This window comes from Podarcis melisellensis (assembly GCF_964234715.1).
Source record: "Podarcis melisellensis genome assembly, chromosome: 11".
Lineage (NCBI taxonomy): Eukaryota > Metazoa > Chordata > Lepidosauria > Squamata > Lacertidae > Podarcis > Podarcis melisellensis.
The window spans coordinates 24,969,085-24,979,612 of record NC_138543.1 but is presented as its reverse complement, the minus strand read 5'-3'; the positions used below and the strand labels follow the sequence as shown (position 1 = coordinate 24,979,612).

At 42.8% G+C, this 10,528-nt stretch overlaps 1 long non-coding RNA gene across 1 annotated transcript; it reads left to right on the top strand.

Annotated features, from left to right (window-relative positions):
* Positions 1-5,322: 5,322 nt before the first annotated feature.
* On the top strand, positions 5,323-8,353 carry LOC309380756. The gene is made up of 3 exons (XR_014173112.1): positions 5,323-5,354; positions 7,997-8,061; positions 8,308-8,353. It is a non-coding gene; the product is annotated as an uncharacterized lncRNA (long non-coding RNA).
* The last annotated feature ends 2,175 nt before the right edge of the window (positions 8,354-10,528 follow it).

Sequence of the window (10,528 nt, the reverse complement as noted above, 5' to 3'; positions counted from 1 at the left end):
TATTTTATTTATATTTTTATTTTATTTTTAAAAATATAAACACAGAACTAACATCCATTCAAAATCCAAATACTGAGATTACTCTGCATCTCCTGACTCCCCCCTCCTCCCTCCCTTCCATGGGTCCTAGTAAGAATAATTACAACTGCATATCAGTATTTATCCAAATATTTTCCCTTCTAAATTGTCCATAGTTGCCGTTACTTTATGTGTGATGAAAATCCTGCCAGTGTCTTAACCTGCTTGCAGTGGTTTCATATATAAATTTTAAACATTTCCCATTCTTTTTTGAAGTTCTTGTATTCTTGATTTCTGAGCTTCCCAGTTATTTTTGCCATTTCAGTATAGTCTATCTCATCTTGATTTGCCATTCTTCTCTGGTCGGGGTTGACTCTTCCTTCTATCTCTGTGCCAGTAGCATCTGTGTTGGCCTCTTTATTGATGGAAAGGTCCACTCTCCCAACAAAAGAGGATTGCGAGGCTAAGCTTCTCCAACCAGTTTGCTCCCTTTTCCTGCAGAATCCAGTCTTACGGCTACAGAATCACCGGAATGGAGGAGACCATGAGAGTTCTTTAATCCAACCTTCCATTTCATTACAATATTTAAGGTATCTTAAACCTAAAAACATGTACCCACTGTTGGTTTCTATTTCCCTCACTGAGCAGCAACTGCAGTCACAAGACATTGTTTTCCATTCCACAGTCCAAGTTACTGTTGGATTCCCACAGGAATGGGAGACTGGATGTGACGTACACTGGTTTCCTGTTTTTCACTGTTCTCTCGGTTTCTTTGTTAGAGAGACAGTTGCTTCTCTGCTCTCACAGAGGCAAGATGCATGTTTGTATGCTCTCAGCATAGATGAGAAATAAATAAAGTAAGAATGTAGCACATACTGCTTATCCTTCTGCTGTGTGGACTGCTCTGCGTGGACTCAAGATGAGACGAGCCTGTATCAGCTTCAGCTTCAGATGGGCAGAAGCTGGTCAAAATCTCACACCCACTTCTTCTTAGCAACCATGATATTTAAGGCTTGTCAAGTACACAGAAATAACAGAACTGGAAAACTGGAAGGGACCACGGCCATCCTCTAGTGACCCCCCCTGCAATACAGAAAAATTTTTCGCCCCATGTGGGGCTCAAACCCACAACCCTGAAATTAAGTGTCTCGTGCTCTACTGACTGAGCCATCGTCACGTTAGATGATTCTATATGAATGATCAGATGGCTGGGTGGGATGGTGCTGCAGATTCAAAGACAGCAACAAATGTTGAGTCTAGTATGAGGAATCCTTTCTCTTCACATGCACTGTCAAAAACGTACTATTTTTAAGAACACCCATCTCAGATTCATTCATTCATATATGATGCACGCTCCCAAGATTAGCTGCTCTACAGAATGATGACACATGAATTCAACATACTAGAGAAATATAGACACTGACATCATGTTCGGGAGGAAGAGGATTGAGATGCTAGCTGGCACACGCTCGCCTTCCTTGGAAATAAATTGGCTGTCTCTTTTTCAACTTTGGACTGATCTGCTCACTCAGAACGGCATGTTTCAAATGGCAGAAGCAAATGGTATTAAATAGCAATTAAGGGTAAAATGTTCTCATTGATTGCAAATGCAATGAAGAATTAAAAAAAAGATCTCAGCAACCTACAGCTATAATGTCAAGATTTAATAGAGTGGGAGGTTTTTGTTTGTTTGTTTTTCCTTCCTCTTTGGGAACATGGAAATGTGATGCAAAGGTCTCAACACACAGAGACTTCAAAATATTTGTAGCCTTCCACAGAGGCATGCAAATTGACCGATGTCTCGGCAAAACGTCAGATTTACAACGGATGGGTTTTTACAGTTCCCACAGACCTTGGAAAGGGTATTGGGGCGGGGGGGGGGGTCGTTAGGGCTGGACCATAGCTCATTAGCAAAATGCATGCTTTGCAAGCATAATGTTGCAGGTTTGATCCTTGTCTTCTCATGATAAAAGGTTCAGTTAGCCAGAGTAGGGGAAGATGACTTCACTACCACCACTGAGAGTAGACAGTACTAGGCTAGCTGAATAAATACAGGGGTCTCCCCACTTCTGCATGGGGCTATGTTCCTAGGTACCATGCATATACATGAAATCGCTTATCGTGGGGAACACCAAAAATCCACAAAAATCCTCCAAACTCCACCACCACCGCTACCTCCAAAACTTCCATTCTCAATTTCCAGCTCTCCACAGGCCTCAAAGGTCAGTGCAAAGTCTCGTGAGATTTGCATTTGCAAAGGTTCCTGGGATTGCTAGCTGTTTCACCGCTCTTTTTGCCCCATTTCTGCAGTTTTCCCACTCTTTGGGTGCTGTTTTTCCCTCTTGCAATTTAAATCTATTTAATCATTTCCCAGTGCCAAAAGCATACATGGTTGTGTGTGTGAGTCAAATGCACATAAGTGGGGAGACTCCTGTAGACTGACCCGATTTAAGCCGTGGTTGCTGGTGCCCACAGGACTGGCAGGGTGGCAATATGGGCGGAGCCAAAACCAGTAACAGGTGGCGCCAACTAGTTGTTTTGTCCCATCCTCCTCCTTACTGAGTTCTACGACGGCAGCATTAAGACCACTGAGGAGGAAGCTGGCACCCAGTGCCTCCCTCTGGACTGGATATAAGAAGATGGGCAGATGGGGACTTGTTGAAGGCAGAGCAAGGCTGGAAAGGGGAGTGCCCCATTCTCCCTAATGGACCAGCCTGCGCTGGATTCAAGGCAATTTCCTCTCCCTGTTATAATAAAAGGCAGCTTGCTCATAAGAAAAAGCAACATGTTTAGCAAGAGTTTTCCTTTCCTCCAAAGGTAGCATTACCAGACACACAGGATGCTTTGCTCATAAAAACACAAGCAAATTATTGAGAATAATTTGTTTAGTGAGGATCATTAGGCACTCCAAAGACAGAACTACTGTATACACAAAGGGTATGATGCCCTTTTGCAGATGACTCGCAAGCTGTCCTTTGCTCACGACAAGGAATCACACAGGAGGGAACGTTTCTTTGGAGGCAGCTGATTTTTGTCTTAATTTATATCATCCCACCCCTCCCCCCGCCTCCCCGTCATTGCTAAAGCTTTGCTGTCTGATAAACAGGTAGCAGAGCTCATGATTATGCCAGGAGGGATATAAAGCTATTCATGCTGTCAGAAATAATCTCCTGGAGTTTAAAGATGGTCGTTAATTTAGAGGGGGCCTGCGCTGGCACTGTTTGTCATTTTCCTACCTGGTTTGACTTTCCTTGTCTCGGCGCCTTCCCATGTTGTTCTGTGTACTTTTGCAACCCACAAACATGAAGAGGAGCACAGGAATTGCATGAAAGCAACCCCCTCTGGCATATTCACTTGCCTGCAGATCTGCTTGCAAATAGGAGGAGCACCTACCCAGGTTTTCAAAGAGACCCTGGGCAATACACTCTTAGGGCAGCAGTAAGGATCCACCTCATGAGAAGAGAAGACTCCCTGGAAAAGACCCTGATGTTGGAAAAGATTGAGGACACAAGGAGAAGGGGATGACAGAGGACAAGATGGTTGGACGGTGTTCTCAAAGCTACGAACATGAGTTTGACCAAGCTGTGGGAGGCAGTAGAAGACAGGTGTGCCTGGTGTGCTCTGGTCCATGGGGTCACGAACAGTTGGACACGACTAAACAACAACAAGGAACTAGGTCTAGGTAAAAGGCCAGATCCTTATCTTCCTCCATTTCATGTGGGTCAAGGTGCCCCCCTTTCCAGGAAGCTTCCCACCCTCTGTAGCCCCTCTGTCATTACTGTTGTTGATGCCCATCCCTTGGCCCTGACCCTCTGGGAAAAATCTACAACACTGTTCTGATGGAAAGAACAATGGAGATGGAGGCCTCTGCTCCTTCTCCTTGCTCCTGTCACTGCCAAGCACAAAGGAGAACAGTTAGTGGCAACAAGCAAGAGTAGAAGGCAGGGTAAATAAATCACTGAGATTGGCAGTGATCCCTCTGCCATGGGCGTAGACAGGATTTTTGTTACAGGTGGCAAAACCTCATATTTGTATTGATTTGTATTGATTTTGATTGATTTATTGGGGCAGTTGTTCCCTAGCTACGCCCATGCCCTCTGCTGGTGTGTGAGTCTTGACATATGCCCCTTTATCAACTTGCCACTGGAGTACCTTGCCAGTGAGTGGCAAACCATGCGATTAAACAAGTTTTGTTTTTCAGATGGTGATCAACAGGGCCTGTCAATTTAAAAGGTGATCAACAGGCAATTTAGAGCAGATAAATAATGGAACAGCAGGAATAAAAGAGGAAAGCAGCTTACCTTGTTCTTGAAGGGGAAAGGATCCATCAGTAATTAGGCATTTCTTTCTCTTCTCCTAGCTCTTACTGTCTCCTGCAGCAATGTAAATGGAATGTGGGGATAAGAATAACTTCACTCAGGGCAGGTCCAATACATTTTGCTGCCTGAGGCAGAATAGCAATGGGTGACACACACCTTCCTGCAAGTTAAGATGCACAGTCCCCCAAGTCCAGTCCCTGTGGCAGAAAATTAAATAACTAACCATTTTCTGCCCTTTCATGATAAACAAAATCAGCTGCCTGAGGCAGCCGCCTCTGTCTAATGACAGGGCCAGCTCTGATTAATTGGAGAAGATTTTCCTAGTGGGAGGAATTGTGTTCTACCAGCTTGTCTAAGACACTTTGGGATGCTTGGTCTCTCCTCTGGATTTTCATATATATTTATTGACTTAGGATTTTAAAATTTTATTTGTTGCTTTCCCAGGAGAGCACGCTCGAGGCAGTATACAATTCAACACCCATATAAATACAATAGAATACCATAAAAATATAGAAATCAATAAAACAACATCAGAGCATTCAATGAAAAGCAACAGTGTTCATTCATAGTCCCAAATCTCATTTTAAAAGAGAGGATTTGATCTGCCTCCTAAATACAGTAGGAGTTTGCGAACTTGATTCAGGACAGAGTTCCGGAGGGACGGTGGAATGAATGACAGATAAAACCCTGGCCTTTGCCTCCATCAGTTAAACATCACAGATTTGATGGGACAAAGAGCAGAGCATCCCCTGCAGGTTTTAAGAACACTGTGGGGTTTATCTAGTTGATGCAGGCATGTGGCAGATGAAACTGAAGCCTGTTCTGTGTGTATCCAAAGTCCCGTACACGGGTCATTCCGTTTCAGTGCCGTTTCGGCCAACAGGTCAATTTCTCTGTGTCTGCTAGTTTCTGGATTGAAACTGCACCGAAAAATGCTTCCAGCGGGGTGCAGAGGCGAGGTGGTAGTTGCTGCATTACGAGATGGCCTCCCGCCACTAAGACTTAATAATGAATAAGGTAGGCTGAGATCAATTCATTTATTTCAGAGTCAACTATCTGCCATTCGAAATGAGCTTTAAAACAAATAAAGTGGAGTATTGATGCAGTTAACCCAAGCGTGGCTCTGTTCACTGATGTGAATCCTTTCCAATCCATTTACATAAGCACTCTCCTTTATGCTGCATCTTTGCTGTGAATTCTTGCCAATTCTCCCTGAACTGTGGGGCAAAATACTCTTTCCTCCTCCAACACCGCCACCATCCAACCACCTCCTCCTCCTTCCCTATAGTGCTCAAAAGACTCCATTTCAATTTCAGTGCACACTGTAAAAGGAAGAGATTTGGGAAGCTTTTGGTTGTTTTGCCTGCTCGCACTGAACTGTCTATCGTCTCCGAAGCTTGTTAAAGAAGATTTAACATAATGAGTGGCAGCATGCTCGTTAAAATTGGGTGGGGGCTGATTGGGGGATTTGAAGCAAATGAGCGCAAAGTTTTCAGCCGCTCGCGTTGCAGTCAAAGATGCTGCACAACAAATCCCCACAGGAGCCCTCTGAGTTGGCTGTGTTATTAACGAGTATGTGTGATTGGTGCAAATGAGTCATGCCGAGTTGTGGCACATTCCTGTATTCTTAAATGTCTCTTTACAGCATGTGTCAATATGGCAAGGTTATAACTACCAGACACACAGAGACGGGACACTGACAGGGAAGATGTTGAGAACAGCAGCGTGCTGGCAATCTGAATATTTAATATGCAGACTGTTGTTTTTTAACTCTTCCCATGAAAATATTCTCAAAACAATGTTTCGCCGCGCCGTAGCAATTTGTTCCTTTGCATGACGCTCAGTATGGGGGAAGGCAATTGTCCAATCCATTTTAAATTGGAATTGTACAGAATCAACAGTGACTTCACGTCAAAGCGCTGTTGATTTAAGGAAGGCCCATTTTTGTCCTTTGATAAAATCCTGGGGTTTTTCCTTTATTTCCTAGTTGCGATTGTCTATGTGTGGGGTTTTTTTTAAAAAAAAAGTAGTGTGTTTAGTTGAGTTGAGCTACCCACAAATCAAAATCAAACTGAAAGGAAAATAAAATGCAACATTCTTCTTCTTCTTTTTAAGGAGGCAGAATCAAAAGCAGACTTTGCAAGGACCTACTGTGCTGTAGCAAAAAGTGATTTATGAAATATGTAGGATTCTGCAGCCGGGGGATTGTTAAATGGGAACATTGAAAAGCTGTTATATGATATGCAAAACAGTGACATCATTGACCTCCTTCTAGCATCTAGCCATGGCAGGCAATAATAGCCTCTCATAAGCTCTGTTTTTCTGCAGATTTGTGTGAGCTAAATACAATACAATTAGTCTTGGAAATTAGCTATACATGACACGGGCAAATGTTGTTCAGAAATACCCAGTCATGTTATACTCATTAAACTCACCACTTCTTCAGCTCTTACATTCATTATCTATACTGTAGTTTTCTGTGCAGGTCTGGAAACCTCATGAGACGATGCCCATGAAAAATTTAAGTTCCTCCGATTAGTATCTTAAATTTTAAAATAATTTCTCTCTTTTTCTCTCTCATAATGCCTAATGGAATAAACATGATTTTTAAGAAGTGACTTTAATAGGTCTATCGCTTTCATAAAGTGATCATAATACTGCAAAAGAGCAAATAAATTTGAGAAAAATATAAACATTAACATTTCATTTACTAAATTTAAAGTGAATGGCCTAGCATAAATACAGCTAAGGACTAAACTGAACTGAAAATTCATTTAGAGATTCTGTTTATATATTATTTCATTGCTTCAATACCACAAGAAATCTAGGAACCAATTTCTTTACATACATTATTCATTATGTTCGAAGTATGGAATCCTGCCAATAACACTAATAATTATCTCAGGGAAAATGTGTTTTAATGATATTTCAAACATAGCTACTTGAACTTCACATAAATCAGAGCAGTGTTAGGATTTTTTGGGGGGTGGGGAGCGGTAGATAAAATGAATAAAATCTTTCAGATGCTATGACTTTAAATTAATTTATGTTGAACACAGTGGGTACCAGATTCAGTTCTGGTTGCCATGGCAACAGACACTGAAAATTTAAACATCCAGTGGCAGGCTGAATTCTCCACAAAGAGAGTTCTTTCACATTAAAATTATATACTGGTGAGCATTAAACATATCTACATGCAAACTACTTTTTAAAAAGAATGGACTGTTCAATCATTTCTTCTAGAGAGTGAGCGTTCAGATAATGTGCTCATTTGAGCTTTAGTTTCTATTAGGTTTAAAGAGCAAAGAAAAACTACCTTATAAAAAGATCAAGCAGCTAATTATCAAAAGGTAATGGAGAAGAGAATCAAAATACATAAAATGACAGCGCGTTTGTAATCGTAGTTTGATCATCAGTCTAGTTTGATGGATGAGAAAGATGCTGAGCTATGTATTATTCCATGCAAAATGAAACCAATACATTTACAGGACGTAGGTTAAACACACAGTGCTAATCTTCTCTGAATTCTGAAGCCCGATGATGCATACTAATTCCTCAGATGGTTCTTTAACAAGCTATAAAATTACTGGATTTGTGAGTGAGTGTGTTTTGAATCTATCCATGTAATTTTTGTCTCCATGCCTTGTCTGTTTCCTCAGATGCACATCTCCATTTACTCCCAGACTTGGAAATTAGAAGTAATGGATACAAGCCAAATGGTGAAGTAAGTGTGTCAGTAATTGCTATTCAAACAGTTATGAACAGATTTGGGTGCTGGGCCCGTGCTATGCTATGTTGCGGGAATTTTCTTTGCATGCTCAACACAAGGGATGACTGGGAGAAGGAAAGCTGTTTCAAATGTGGGAGATGGGATTCCGTTAACATTTGAACATGTTAATTTAAGCACTTGCCCAAATGTAAAGAGGGTCCCATTAGCATAAACAACCTCTTTGTCTGTTTCCTTTGAAAGACCACCTCTCTGACAGCTAAAAAGCAGAGGAAGATTTGATTACGTGGATTCACAGCTGCCATTTCTGCTGCAGAAATTTCTTTTCAGGTAACAGTACAGTGGTACCTCGGGTTACATACGCTTCAGGTTACATACGCTTCAGGTTACAGACTCCGCTAACCCAGAAATAGTACCTCGGGTTAAGAACTTTGCTTCAGGATGAGAACAGAAATCACGCTCTGGCGGCGTGGCGGCAGCAGGAGGCCCCATTAGCTAAAGTGGTGCTTCAGGTTAAGAACAGTTTCAGGTTAAGAACGGACCTCCGGAACAAATTAAGTACTTAACCTGAGGTACCACTGTATTTCCATGTATCCTTCTCTATTTGGTCCACTGAGCAGGCTATTTGTGCCAGCAAGCCAAGCAAAATACACAGCCGCCAAGCACAGGCTTGGTTTCTGATACTTTCCTGAAACAAGCTATGATCTTAAGAGCACTTAAACCATGGTTAGCGAACGTGTCTTATGGGTGCTAGGGAGGATTGGCTGAGGAGTTTTAGTAAAGGAGTCTGAAGGCCTGGCTGTGACAAAATCAGGCCTTCTCTCTTCCTTGTGTCCCTTCTTCCTTATGCAGTAGTCTGAGCCACAAGCCACACAGGACTGGGCAATATCTGGTTTTCAACATCGTGATATATCACCAGCTAAACATCATGATATAAAGATATATCACGATGTCTGAGATAAGAATGGAGCTATGTAGAGACACTGGCTGGCTTCACGGTTTCCCCCACATTGTGATTTTTGCATAGCGCACACACACACACACACACACACACATCATGATTTGTGATATATTGCGAGGTCAAAATTTATAAAACCAGTATCACGATCTGGACTTCAACCCGGTTTTGGGCGATATAGCTATATACTGCCCAGCCTGACCACTGAGACATGGATTGGGGAGCAGGGGGTGCTACTTTTGTGTGGTAGGGGGCACTAGGCTACCATTATATTGCACTTTGCTTCCTTACTATGATTACTCATATGCCATCTTGAATGGTACAAAATCCTTCCAAGGTGGCTTACGTATAAATTAAAAATACTGTAATCAAGTCACAGAAAGAAAATACTGAAACGTAACTCATCTAGATGCTTCTTACATGGCAGTTGTCAGTCAATGCTGTCAGGGTGGTAAACAGACCAGCTAGACTAGGCGTAAGTGCTTATTAATAGAATATTTTTGCCTGCCTGCCTTTCTTGTCTCTACCCACAGGTCAGTTGGTGGCACATGGTCATCCAGAGGTAGGAGGATGGACAATGGAGCTGGAGAAAGCTCTGATGTCTTCTTTACCTGCCTGCCTCACTCTCTCTCTCTCCTGTCTATCTAAGACTTCAGTTGTGGATTTATCATGGGGGAAAACCAGGCACTGCTCATTTAAATTGTTAGTGGGTCCCCCCCCCCCAAATTAGGGGTCAAATCGAACCCAAAGCTGGCTACGACGGAGCCAGAGTAGAAGCAGGGGGAGGGAAAAATATCCTTCCACTGCACCAATCCAGAATGGACGTGGTTTACATTGCAATAAGTTGACAGCAGGGCTGGCACAGGAGTAGAGTGTGTGGCAGCCTAGCCCCCAAACCTTACAGTTTTGGGGGGGTTATCTGGCTAACAGAGGCCAACAGAACTAAGTAGGCTTGCCCAGGGGTGTCCAACCTTTCTCCAGTGTGTTGGATCAAGAGTTTGGATTGCTCTGCCCACTGCTGTGGGTCACAAAGAACCAGAAGCCAAGAAAGAAACCTTTATGCCACATTGTTCTGTATTTTGAAGTGTTGACTGCTCTTTCACAGAACGCAAAGGTGAAAAAACCCAGAGCAGAGGGAGGCTGCTAGAGTAAAGATGGTGGGCATGTGGCTCTCCAAATATTATTAGACTCCAATCTTCATCAGCCTCAGGCTACACAGACAATAGTTGGAAATTATGGGAGCTGTGATTATGGGATGCAGGTGGCGCTGTGGGTTAAACCACAAAGCCTAGGACTTGCACATCAGAAGGTCGGCGGTTCGAATCCCCGCAACAGGGTGAGCTCCTGTTGTTCAGTCCCTGCTGCTGCCCTAGCAGTTTGAAAGCACGTCAAAGTGCAAGTAGATAAATAGGTACCACTCCAGCGGGAAGGTAAACGGTGTTTCCGTTCTACCTGATTTAGTCCCCACAACACCACACTTCATCTTCTCTCTACCTTGCCCCCTTC